General features: G+C 34.4%; 1 protein-coding gene across 3 annotated transcripts in view; it reads right to left on the minus strand.

Annotated features, from left to right (window-relative positions):
* The window catches only part of LOC144981050 (glutamate receptor ionotropic, kainate 3-like), a 30231-nt gene extending 19894 nt beyond the window's left edge, over positions 1–10337 (minus strand). Inside the window, exon 1 of one of the 3 annotated variants that reach the window (XM_078929142.1) lies at positions 10259–10337. The gene's annotated coding sequence lies outside the window, so the exon portion shown is untranslated. Of the gene's footprint in view, positions 1–1910; positions 2303–2335; positions 2684–10258 lie in introns of those variants that run through there. The other 2 variants (XM_078929144.1, XM_078929143.1) reach the window with 2 other exon arrangements.
* Positions 10338–12017: the final 1680 nt, after the last annotated feature.

Genomic DNA, 12017 nt, shown 5'->3' on the forward strand with positions numbered 1-12017 from the left:
CATGTTAGGCGATGTTACAACTTTTTTTTTTCCGACAGACACAAAGCTGTTCACGGCAAAGTATTCGATTTACACCTGAGGACGGCGAGTGATTTGAGAAATGAGTCTTTTCCAAGGACTCAACTATGCGCCGCTCAGAGAGGTACTCAAACTCAAGACCTTCCGATCTGAAGGCAGGTGTCAAAACATGACGCCATGTTAGGCGATGTTACAACTTTTTTTTTTCCGACAGACACAAAGCTGTTCACGGCAAAGTATTCGATTTACACCTGAGGACGGCGAGTGATTTGAGAAATGAGTCTTTTCCAAGGACTCAACTATGCGCCGCTCAGAGAGGTACTCAAACTCAAGACCTTCCGATCTGAAGGCAGGTGTCAAAACACAACACCACATAACCGCAACAATTTATGTATTGTTTTTTTTTTGTTTGTTTTTGTTTTTATTTATTTATTTATTTTTGTATTTGAGGTTAGAGCGTATTGTATTGATCGCGCACTTTCAATTGGATTCAATAGTCTGATGTCACGTCGCCCAGCAACGGCGATCAGCGTGGTTGTAAACAAAGAAAATCGGTACTATTTATACTTCATGCTGTCTAGAACTTTTCACACGTCATGTGATCAGCATATATAAAAGTCAAAACATGATCATATTTATAGTGTTTTTCCCCTCTGCATACTCTTTTATGCTCGTCGGAGAAATATTTCACAAGGGCGTCCTCCATTGTTCCAATAGTTTAGAGCCAGTTACTAAGTTACTATGCGTCATTACGAGGGAAGTGATGTCATGTCATGACTGTTAAAACTTATTTCGACATGTATACATTTCCATGCATAATGTATACTCAAACGTACATAATATACACTAGCACAAAGTATATCCATTACTGTGATGTTTGCTTTGGAAGTTTTAAATTATAGAATTTATGATAATTTCAGGTATCTGTTCATGGCCATACCTGAATGTATATTTTATCATAATTTGGGGTCTCCAAAAAAGAACAGGGCGGGGAATGTTTAACTGTTTAATCTCATTATTCCCTGCTATAGGAAAATCGTCATGATCATTAACATTCAATAAGCATTTTTTATTCTTAACTAGATTTATTTTGCCCATCAATCAATGCTGTTTCCTTGGGCTCAGCTTATTGAACACATTGTGTCTAAAGCGCTTTGAGCACGTTTAGAGGATATTGTGCTCTATAAAAGTTTTGAATATATATATATATATATATATATATATATATATATATATAGATATATATATATATAAAATATTATGCCTTTTGCGCCACGATATCATAAGACATCGTCGCCTTGGCATTCCAAGAAGGAATATAGATAATTCATCAAACAAGATGTCTGATGTCAACAGGAATAACCCATGTTGTCCAAGTGAGTAAATTGGAGGTTAATAATCTTGCTCAAGGAAAAAAAACGGAAGTGCCTGATGCGGGGCTCGAACCCGGGTCATAGTGCAATGCCTTAACCACTCGGCCACTTCGCCCCATATGTATATATATATATATATATATATATTATATATATATATATATATATATATATATATATATTAGTGTTGGTGGGTACTCGTAGGTACGAAAGTGCTCGATAATGATGGTTATAGCTAATAAAGAATGCAAATCTTTTCTACGGACATTACTAAGGGTTACGCCGACTGAAGACGTGTAAGACACAGAAACGAATCGTCTCGGCCACAAAGAATGTGAGTGACAATTTGCATTATATATATATATATATATATATATATATATATATATATATATATATATATGTATATATATATTGACCTCTATTGGAAATTCGGACTACGGGATGAGCCCGATAGGGAGGACTATCTCCAAGGTTACAAATATTCAATAGATAGTATGCGCCTGGCTAAGAACTCACAACATTCCATCCGGAAGTATAACGGACCAACACACAAAACTGGATGTAACCTTGAACGTTTATAGTCTGGTAAATACCGTTTAGTGAGAATTACTCATAAACGTGGATGGCAAAGGCAATAACAAAGAAACTGAGTGACGTCAACTTCGTTCTATCTATAGTCTGATTAATATAGTTTAGTGAACTCATAAACACAGATGGCAAAAAAAAATAATAAAAAAGACCAGAGTGCCGTCAACTTCATTTTATCTATAGTCTTATTGGTGAGTTATTTTCATTCCTCAAAACAATGGCAGAAAATTGCGCGAGAAATGCATTGGAACTATAGAAAAGTTGTAAAAAAAACGTTAGTGAAAAATTAAAACACATCATTGGACACAACTTTTAGAACATAGTATAGAAGACCGTTACTATCAATGTTAAACCTCTACAACTTTCCAAGCTTGTATGCTCCTGCCTGTTTGTGTGTGTTTGTGTGGGTGTGTGTGTGTGTGTAGGGGTGTGTGGAGGTGCGCGTGTGAGTAAGAGAGAGTATGTTTGGGTTTTCCAAACTGTTATGAAACGTCATCTTAATTTTTATGTTTATATCATTTATCATTTTGATGTATTATATGTTTAAATTCAAACATTATAATACAAATGACATAATGCCATTTTTTGGACAATAAAGATTATAAGAATGAAACTACTGATGTGTGGGTCTATAAATTTATATCATAATTAAATTCATAATGCAGGAAAATTTGATGTTAATTACCTATACAAGTTATTACACTGAGTGACACACCATCTGTTGTCTTGACACTTTCATCATCCAAAAACCGATTCCCCTACCCACAAAACGACTCCCCTCCCCCATAACGACTCTCCCATCCCCCCAAAAACGACTCCCGCCCCCCCCCCAAACGACTCCCCTCCCCCAAAAAACGACTGCCCTCCAACAAAAACGACTCCCCTCCCACAAAAACGACCTCCCTCCACAAAACGACTCCCCTCACACAAAAAAAGACTGCCCTCCCCCAAAAACGACTCCTCTCAAACAAAAAGGACTCCCCTCCCAAAAAAAAACGACTCCCCTTCCCCAAAAACGACTCCTCTCACACAAAAACGACTGCCCTCCCACAAAAAACGACTCCCCTTCCCCAAAAATGACTCCCCTCAAACAAAAAGGACTCCCCTCCCAAAAAAAAACGACTCCCCTTCCCCAAAAACGACTCCTCTCACACAAAAACGACTGCCCTCCCACAAAAAACTACCCCCTCCAAAAAACCCCTCACAAAAAGACTCCCCTCCCAAAAAACGACTCCCCTTCCCAAAAAACGACTCCTCCACACAAAAACGACTCCCTCCCCAAAAAACACTCCCCTCCCACAAAAACGACTCCTCACCAAAAAACGGACTCCCCTCCCAAAAAACGACTCCCCTCCCACAAAAAACGACTCCCCTCCCACAAAAAACGACCCCCCTCACACAAAAACGACTCCCCTCCCACAAAAAAAAAAACAAAAAAAAAACAAACACACAAACAAACAAACAAACACATCAAAACTGGACTCAATAGATATATCAGGTTTGAGACAGGCTTTTAGGTGTTATCTTTACCGATCAAAATGATAATTGTATTATCATCATCATCATCATCATCATCATCATCATCATCATCATCATCATCATCATCATCATCATCATCATCATTATTATTATTATTATTATTATTATTATTATTATTATTATTATTATTATTATTATTATTATTATTATTATTATTATTATATCATTCTTATTGTTATTATCATTATTATTTTTATTATTATTATTATTATTATTATTATTATTATTATTATTATTATTATTATTATTATTATTATTATTATTATTATCATTATTACTATTATTATTATTATTATTATTATTATTATTATTATTATTATTATTATTATTATTATTATTATTATTATTATTATTATTATTATTATTATTATTATTATTATACTGGGGGTCAGTGTGACTCAGCGGTTCGGTCTTTTCTTCGTACCCGAAATGTACAAATTTCGATGACCCGCCGCTGCGCTGTGTGGCCTTGAGAAAGCCATCTCGCCCTAGCTCAATTTGCGGCGCTGCACTGCGGCTGACGCCTGGGTTATTCCAGTCTCCCCTTTGGAATAGACCCTAGAGAATAATTTCCCCTATGGGATATATAGAGGGAATTTTATTTTTAACTTTTAAAAAAAATTATTAGAATGTGAATAGAGTTAATTATAGTACTAACAATAGCATCAAGTAATAAACAGTGAATGCTGTTTTTATAATTGATAAATTGTATCTATGCATAAAGGTTACACAATGAATTTAAACTTTTAAAGACATTTTTACTCTTAAGCGATAGGATACAAATGGTGATGATGATGATGATGATGATGATGATGATGATGATAATTATGATTATTATTATTATAATTATTATGTTATTGTGAATGTTAATAGAATAAATTATAGTAGGAACAATAGTGTCAAGTAAACATTGAATGATGTTTTTATAATTGATAAATTGTATCTATGCATAAAGGTTACACAATGATTTTAAACTTTTTTAGAACCTAATTGCTATTAAACGATACGATACGAATTATTATTATTATTATTATTATTTATTATTATTATTATTATTATTATTATTATTATTATTATTATTATTATTATTATTATTATTATCATTATTATTATCCATATTATTATTATTATTATTATTATTATTATTATTATTATTATTATTATTATTATCATTATTATTATTATTATTATTATTATTATTATTATTATTATTATTATTATTATTGTTATTATTATTATTATCATTATTATTATCCATGTTATTATTATTATTATTATTATTATTATTATTATTATTATTATTATTATTATTATTATTATTATCATTATTATTATCCATGTTATTATTATTATTATTATTATTATTATTATTATTATTATTATTATTATTATTAATATTATTATCATTATTATTATTATTATTATTATTATTATTATTATTATTATTATTATTATCATCATCATCATTATTATTATTATTATTATTATTATTATTATTATTATTATTATTATTATCATTATTATTATTATTATTATTATTATTATTATTATTATTATTATTATTATTATCATTATTATTATTATTATTATTATTATTATTATTATTATTATTATTATTATTATTATTATCATTATTATTATCCATGTTATTATTATTATTATTATTATTATTATTATTATTATTATTATTATTATTATCATTATTATTATTATTATTATTATTATTATTATTATTATTATCATTATTATTATCCATGTTATTATTATTATTATTATTATTATTATTATTATTATTATTATTATTATTATTATTATTATTATTATTATTATTATTATTATTATTATTATTATTATTATTATTATCATTATTATTATCCATGTTATTATTATTATTATTATTATTATTATTATTATTATTATTATTATTATTATCATTATTATTGTTGTTCTTGTCAAACAAGAGTGTTTCTGAACCTTCAAATAAATTGCTTCAGCTTAATTATTTTGACATTACATCCAATAGGATTCAAAAGTCTGATGTCACGTCCGCCCAGCAACGAGCAGCTAGGTTCTAAACAAACAAATCGGTACTTTTTATTCTTCATGCTGGCTAGAAGTTTTTCACATGTCACTTGATCAGAATTTATAAAAGTCAAAACATTATCAGATTTATAATATTTTTCTCATCTGGATACACTTTTATGTTCGTCGGAGAGGTATCTCATAAGGGCGTCCGCCATTGTTTCGATAGTTAGGAACCAGTTACTAAGTTACTATGCGTCATTATGAGGGAAGTGACGTCACGACTGATGAACCCTATTGCACTGGTGTTATGTGCCTGTAGCTGTCTACCGTACAAGGTTATAGCGCTCTTTCCCTTTTTGAGGGAAGTGACGCCACGACTGTTGAAGCCTATTCTGCGGGGTTGTTTCTGTAACAATGTTTTTATTTTCTACTATAGATAGAATGCGCTTGGCCAAGAAGTTTACAACATTGCCATCCGGAAGTATAACGGACCAACACACAAACTCTGTGTAACCATGAACTTTTATAATCTGGTTAATACACTTTAGTGAGAACAACTCACAAACGCGGATGGCAAAAACAATAACAAAGGCCTGAGTGACGTCATCTTCGAACTATCTATAGGGTTGTTATCCCTATGCCAAACCCCCGGACTTGGAGGACCAGGATATATTTTGGAGATTCACTCCTAGGCTTGTTGCTCTCTCGAGTTAAAGAGTCAAGTGTCACAGTAAAGATTGTTCACAATTATCTTATTAAATTTTTATTTTAATAAGAATTGAATTCATCTCACTCCAGTTATATTTAGATAGGCTTAGAAAAACTTTACCTTCTAATATTAGATCATTTTTCCTTTAATTAGCTTCCCTCGAATTAATTTCTAATTAGTGAATACTTTTCGTTCTACATTCTGTCACGTAGCCGCTTATTATAAAAGCTGATAGGTCTAACATTCTAGACTCATTTCTCTCTACAATCTATGCCGGACGGCCAGCCGCTCCATTCCTCATACATTGATATATTTGAAGATTTTTTTTATCTTTTGGTACTTTGTGGATATTTTTATCTCCACCATGAAGACGCCGGAGCTTTTACCTTTGATCGTGCAGTCTTCGACACATCAAGGATCAAACCTGAGCCCGCTGTCGGAGGAATATAGAATTCATCCCTTCCCAACTGGCTGGAAGTGGAACCTTACGAACCTGAGCCCCTTGTCGGAGGAATATAGAATCCATCCCTTTCCAACTGCCTGGAAACGTAACCTTACAAACCTGGTATTATATCATCATGAGTTACGTAATATATTCACACTTCTATTTGTAACTGCCACAATCACTATTCGTCTCATTTAATTAAATTTCATCTTTCCTTTTATTCCCTCTGAAACAAATCTTTAATTGTTTTTTATTTAAAGTAACTAGTAAATCCTGGGGCCTATTCTACATATCTTCATGCTTAGCCGAGTAGCTCTTTACTCACTTGAGACCATGACATCAAGCCCACCCTCGGTTTAATTTGGGGGTGACCTTCTCTTAGATTTTGATTGCATTCCCTGCCTTTCGAGCTCTATCTACCGGGTAGGCATAGCGAGCAGTGAGTGGGTTCATTTAGGCCCACAAATATGTATTGGGGCTGCGTGGTTCAGCGATACGCTCTTTGCTTCGTACCCGAAATGTAACGAGTTCGATCGCCCACCGCTGCGCTGTGTGGCCTGAGCAAGTCACACCGCCTTAGCACTGTACTGCCCTTCCTATAGATAGTATGCAGATGACGTCACTCAGGCCTTTGTTATTGTTTTTGCCATCCGCGTTTGTGAGTTGTTCTCACTAAACTATATTAACCAGACTATAAAAGTTCATGGTTACACTGAGTTTGTGTGTTGGTCCGTTATACTTCCGGATGGCAATGTTGTGAACGCCTTGGCCAAGCGCATTCTATCTATAGACCCTTGAGACAAATTTCCCCTACGGTATGAATAAAGGGATTTTTTAAAATTTTTATTTTATGTCTTGTCATTGTGCAGTAAATTTTTGGTTAACATTCACAAAACTGGTCTCAATAGGGAATGAGATTAGCGTCACCGGCGGAAAAGTCCTCGATTCCGGTGAAAGCGGCATGAGACACTTCATCGAAAACGAGGACGAGAGAGAAGCATGCGCAAAACCATTTTGACGTTCTCTCTGTAAGGTGACGTCCTACCAAGGGACGCTACTCTTCCGCTAATCTCATTCCCTATTAAGCAATTAGTTCTCTGCAGTAATCTGGACATACACGCATTGAAAAATTTGGCCAGAAAACTCGTCCTTCAAAAATCTATGAACTAAATTACCCCGATCTTGCCAAAGACTAAAAAAAAAAACAAAAAAAAAAAAACAAAAAACAGGACCACACGGTAGGTATTGAATACTCATTGATTATTTCAACATCATTATATTATTATACGGGCCTGTAAATGAAAGCTAGAAATTATCATTGAAATGTTTTCCATTTAATTTTGTTGAAACGATTTAACGTGATGATTGTTGCTAATCCAAAACCCAGATATTCTGGGCATTTGGGTGGGGTTCGTGGGAGGGGGATAGATTGGGCGGGGGTTTGAGTTTAAAATTGACTTTTCGTGTTCACAATATAGTGTTATCGAGCGTCGTTGAAGATATTTTTTTTCATAGTTACTAGTAGTTAAATAGCTAGGCCAATAGAATAAAATTCCCTTTACCTATCCCCTAAGGTATTTTATGTTCTCCACGGCCTATTCCAACAGAAGACTGAAATAACCTAGCCTGCATGCCTAGGCGTAAGCTATGGCGTGGTGACTTGTTTTGTCGAACAACGCGCGCGGAGGGAAATTCAAACTCAGTATCTCATGGACGCCAGGCAAAGACCGAGTGTTTCTTTTCTACGATATATATATATAGGATCCAAGTTGGGGGTGGGGGGGGGGGTGTCATTGTGCTAAAAATAAACCCGTATCCCGATACACACATACCCTTATCTCCCTCCGCCCGCCATAATTCTTTATTTTTGCTCTTTTTATCGATATCAGACGTGGTTTTTGACTCAAACACACACACATGCACACACACACACCCACACACACACACACACACACACAATATATATATATATATATATATATATATATATGTGTGTGTGTGTTTGTGTGTGTGTGTGTGTTTGAGTCAAAAACCACGTCTGATATCGATAAAAAGAGCAAAAATAAAGAATGGCGGGCGGAGGGGGATAAGGGTATGTGTGTATCCGTATACGGGTTTATTTTTAGCACAATGACACACCCCCAACTTGGATCCTGCATAATATCATATCGGGTTAGCTGGTGCATAACAAATGTTACTATAGATAGTATGCAGATGACGTCACTCAGGCCTTTGTTATTGTTTTTGCCATCCGCGTTTGTGAGTTGTTCTCACTAAAGTGTATTAACCAGACTATAAAAGTTCATGGTTACACAGAGTTTGTGTGTTGGTCCGTTATACTTCCGGATGGCAATGTTGTGAACTCCTTGGCCAAGCGCATTCTATCTATAGGATTCTTTCATGGCTTAACTCTCTCCTTACCGATCATTTTCAGTATTTCCCCATAAATTATGGCAAGGTTTATCGAGCAGAAAAATAGATTTTTTAAACTCGAACAATCTCTCTACTAAACAACTGTATGTTCTTGTTGATTAAAGAAAGACCATTGTGATGTACAAAATGAGTCTGAATAAGAAAAATGTATATATAGCATGCGCTTGGCTAAGAAGCTCATAACATTGCCATCCGGAAGTATAATGGACCAACACACAAAAGTGTGTGTATCCATGAACGTTTATAGTCAGGTTAATACAGTTCAGTGAGCATTACTCATAAACGCGGATGGCAAAAAACAATAACAAAGACCTGTGTGACGTCATCTTCAAACTATCTATATTGTGTTGTAACAAATGTGACGATTTTGCTGTAGTTGGTAAGGAGAGGGTTAAAGGGTTTACAGTCCACTCCGGACAATCGCATCATCTTGGAATCAGCGAAAATGTTGCGATAATAATAATTATGATAATAATGATAATAATAATAATAATAATAATAATAATAATAATAATAATAATAATAATAATAATAATAATAATAATAATAATAATAATAATAATAATAATAATAATAATAATGAAACTTATTTATATGTGTAGATAAATACAATTAATATTCGTAATGGGGAATCGTAAATATTCATCTGTGTTATAAACAGAATTTTGATAAATATAGAATATATATTGCTCCATTAAAAGATAGAAAATACCTTGAACATTTTAAAATTCGGATAAGAAAACTTTTAAAATCCTTTTAACAAAGATCTGCCTGCCTTATTTTATTTGTACGGCTATGTGGTCTTGTGGTATGACACTAGCTTTTGGATCGGAAGGTCTTGGGTTCGAGCCTCGCTTAGCGCATAGTTGAGTCCTTGGAGAAGGCTCTTTACTCATATTCTCTAACTGTACTCAGATGTAAAATGAGTACCTGGCCCTTAACAGCGCTTGTCTCTGTCCGAAAAAATGTAATATGGCCTAACATGCGTCATGTCCCGTCTTGAATATTAAATGTTGCTGTTGGCAAGCGACCCCTTGTAAAGCGCTTTGAGCACGTTTAGTGGATTTTGCCCTATATTAAAGTTCGATTTATTGAAAGCTCAATTTTAAAAATTGTATCACTTACCTCAAACGGAATTCACTCGCACTATGGTCGGTATGGACTGAAGATATCACAATACTTTTTATTCAAATTGAATGCAAAAACTATTTTAGCCGTGTGCAGTACAGATGACGTAGGGGGAATGGGGGGGGGGGGGGGGGGGGGGGGGGTGAGGGGATAGATCGTCGTGGAGGTGTAATATGACAGGCAACATACCAGCGCCGGCCACGGATAGTAAGTGAGCAGTACGGGGCTGCCAACCCTCACAGTCTGATCGTAGCCATCGTAAAGCAATAGCCTGACACTGACCAAAAAAATGACGTCAAAAGACAAGTCTTTGGCTACAAAAGAAAACAAATAGTGAGTTGTATTCAACAGCACAACCACTGAAATCTTTTGTTTCACTGAGCACAACTAACTACAACCATGGCCTTCGTAAATTTATGGCCTGACACTGACCAAAAAATGACGTCCCAAGACCAGTCTTTGGCCACATAAGAAAACAAATCGTGAGTTGTATTCAATAGTTCAACCAATGAAATAACTTGTTTCCATGAGCTCTACTAACGACAACTCACTAGGCGGTGCAAAAACCAAATAATGACGTCAAACTGCCAGTCCCTTTGGATTTCAGTATCAGGCTATAACATAACGATGGCTATGGTACAACTCACTTGACGGTACACTATTCTATAAATGACGTCAAAAGACAAGTCTTAGTGTCAGGCTATACGTTAATGAGGCTACGATCTGATCGGGAAATTATTAACTATTAGATTTTTGACCAATTAAAACAAGAAATTTGTGACACATCTTCAAACGTGCTCGGACAAGCATGGTTGGTTGTTTATAAACAATGACGTGAATGATATCGACCTCTCTCTCTCTCTCTCTCTCTCTCTCTCTCTCTCTCTCTCTCTCTCTCTCTCTCTCTCTCTCTCTCTCTCTGATCATTGTAATTGTTTTTATAGCGCCAAATGGGTGACTAGTTATCATAATATTATAAAAGATTAACTTTACACATAGTTTTCTGTGTTGGTTATATTGATCAAGCCGTAGAACATTGGGTAATTTGCTAGGACACATACCGTCGATAATGAAACATGTGTATTTCGCTGTTTACCAATCACTTCCATTGTTTACATTATGAGGAATGTCCGAGAGGCGTGGTTATCTAAGTGTCTATTCATGACCCGTTTCCTATCTCTCCTGATTACAGAGAGATTATCCCGATAAGCGCTTCACATTGTTATCATTTTAAAAAGGGAATGTTCATAAGCATGATAAATGTCAAAGGAATACCTATCGGGCTATAGGCAGTGAGGGATACTATAGATAGTATGCCCTTGACTATGAAGCTCACAACATTACCATTCGGAAGTATCGTGGATAGCTCATACGCTCTCCCCTGCCAGGCGGAGTTGTCGTACCAGTAAGGTCGCGGGTTCAAATCCCCATCGCCGCGTAATTTTTATTCTCTATTGTCTTCTGGCACTTTCCTACTCACTAAATCTCTTGTTGTCACCTTATAAGAATAGCATACTAAATTGAAATTGAAAAAGAAAAAAAAAAAACAACAATACCCACGTATTTTACGCAATGGTAGGTGCAGTAATTGTAAATTTTCATTTTTATTTTATTTGACCGTTGAATTTGTTAGGCAACATACTCACATCATCCGCCAGCCAAATTTAACATACTAAAACATAAAACTGTGTGTAACCATTAACGTTTATAGTCTGAATGATATAATTCAATGAGAATTACTCATAAAAATGACTGG

The sequence above is a fragment of the Berghia stephanieae genome, chromosome 10 (assembly GCF_034508935.2).
Source record: "Berghia stephanieae isolate SIO BIC M18660-M18661 chromosome 10, UCSD_Bste_1.3, whole genome shotgun sequence".
NCBI lineage: Eukaryota > Metazoa > Mollusca > Gastropoda > Nudibranchia > Aeolidiidae > Berghia > Berghia stephanieae.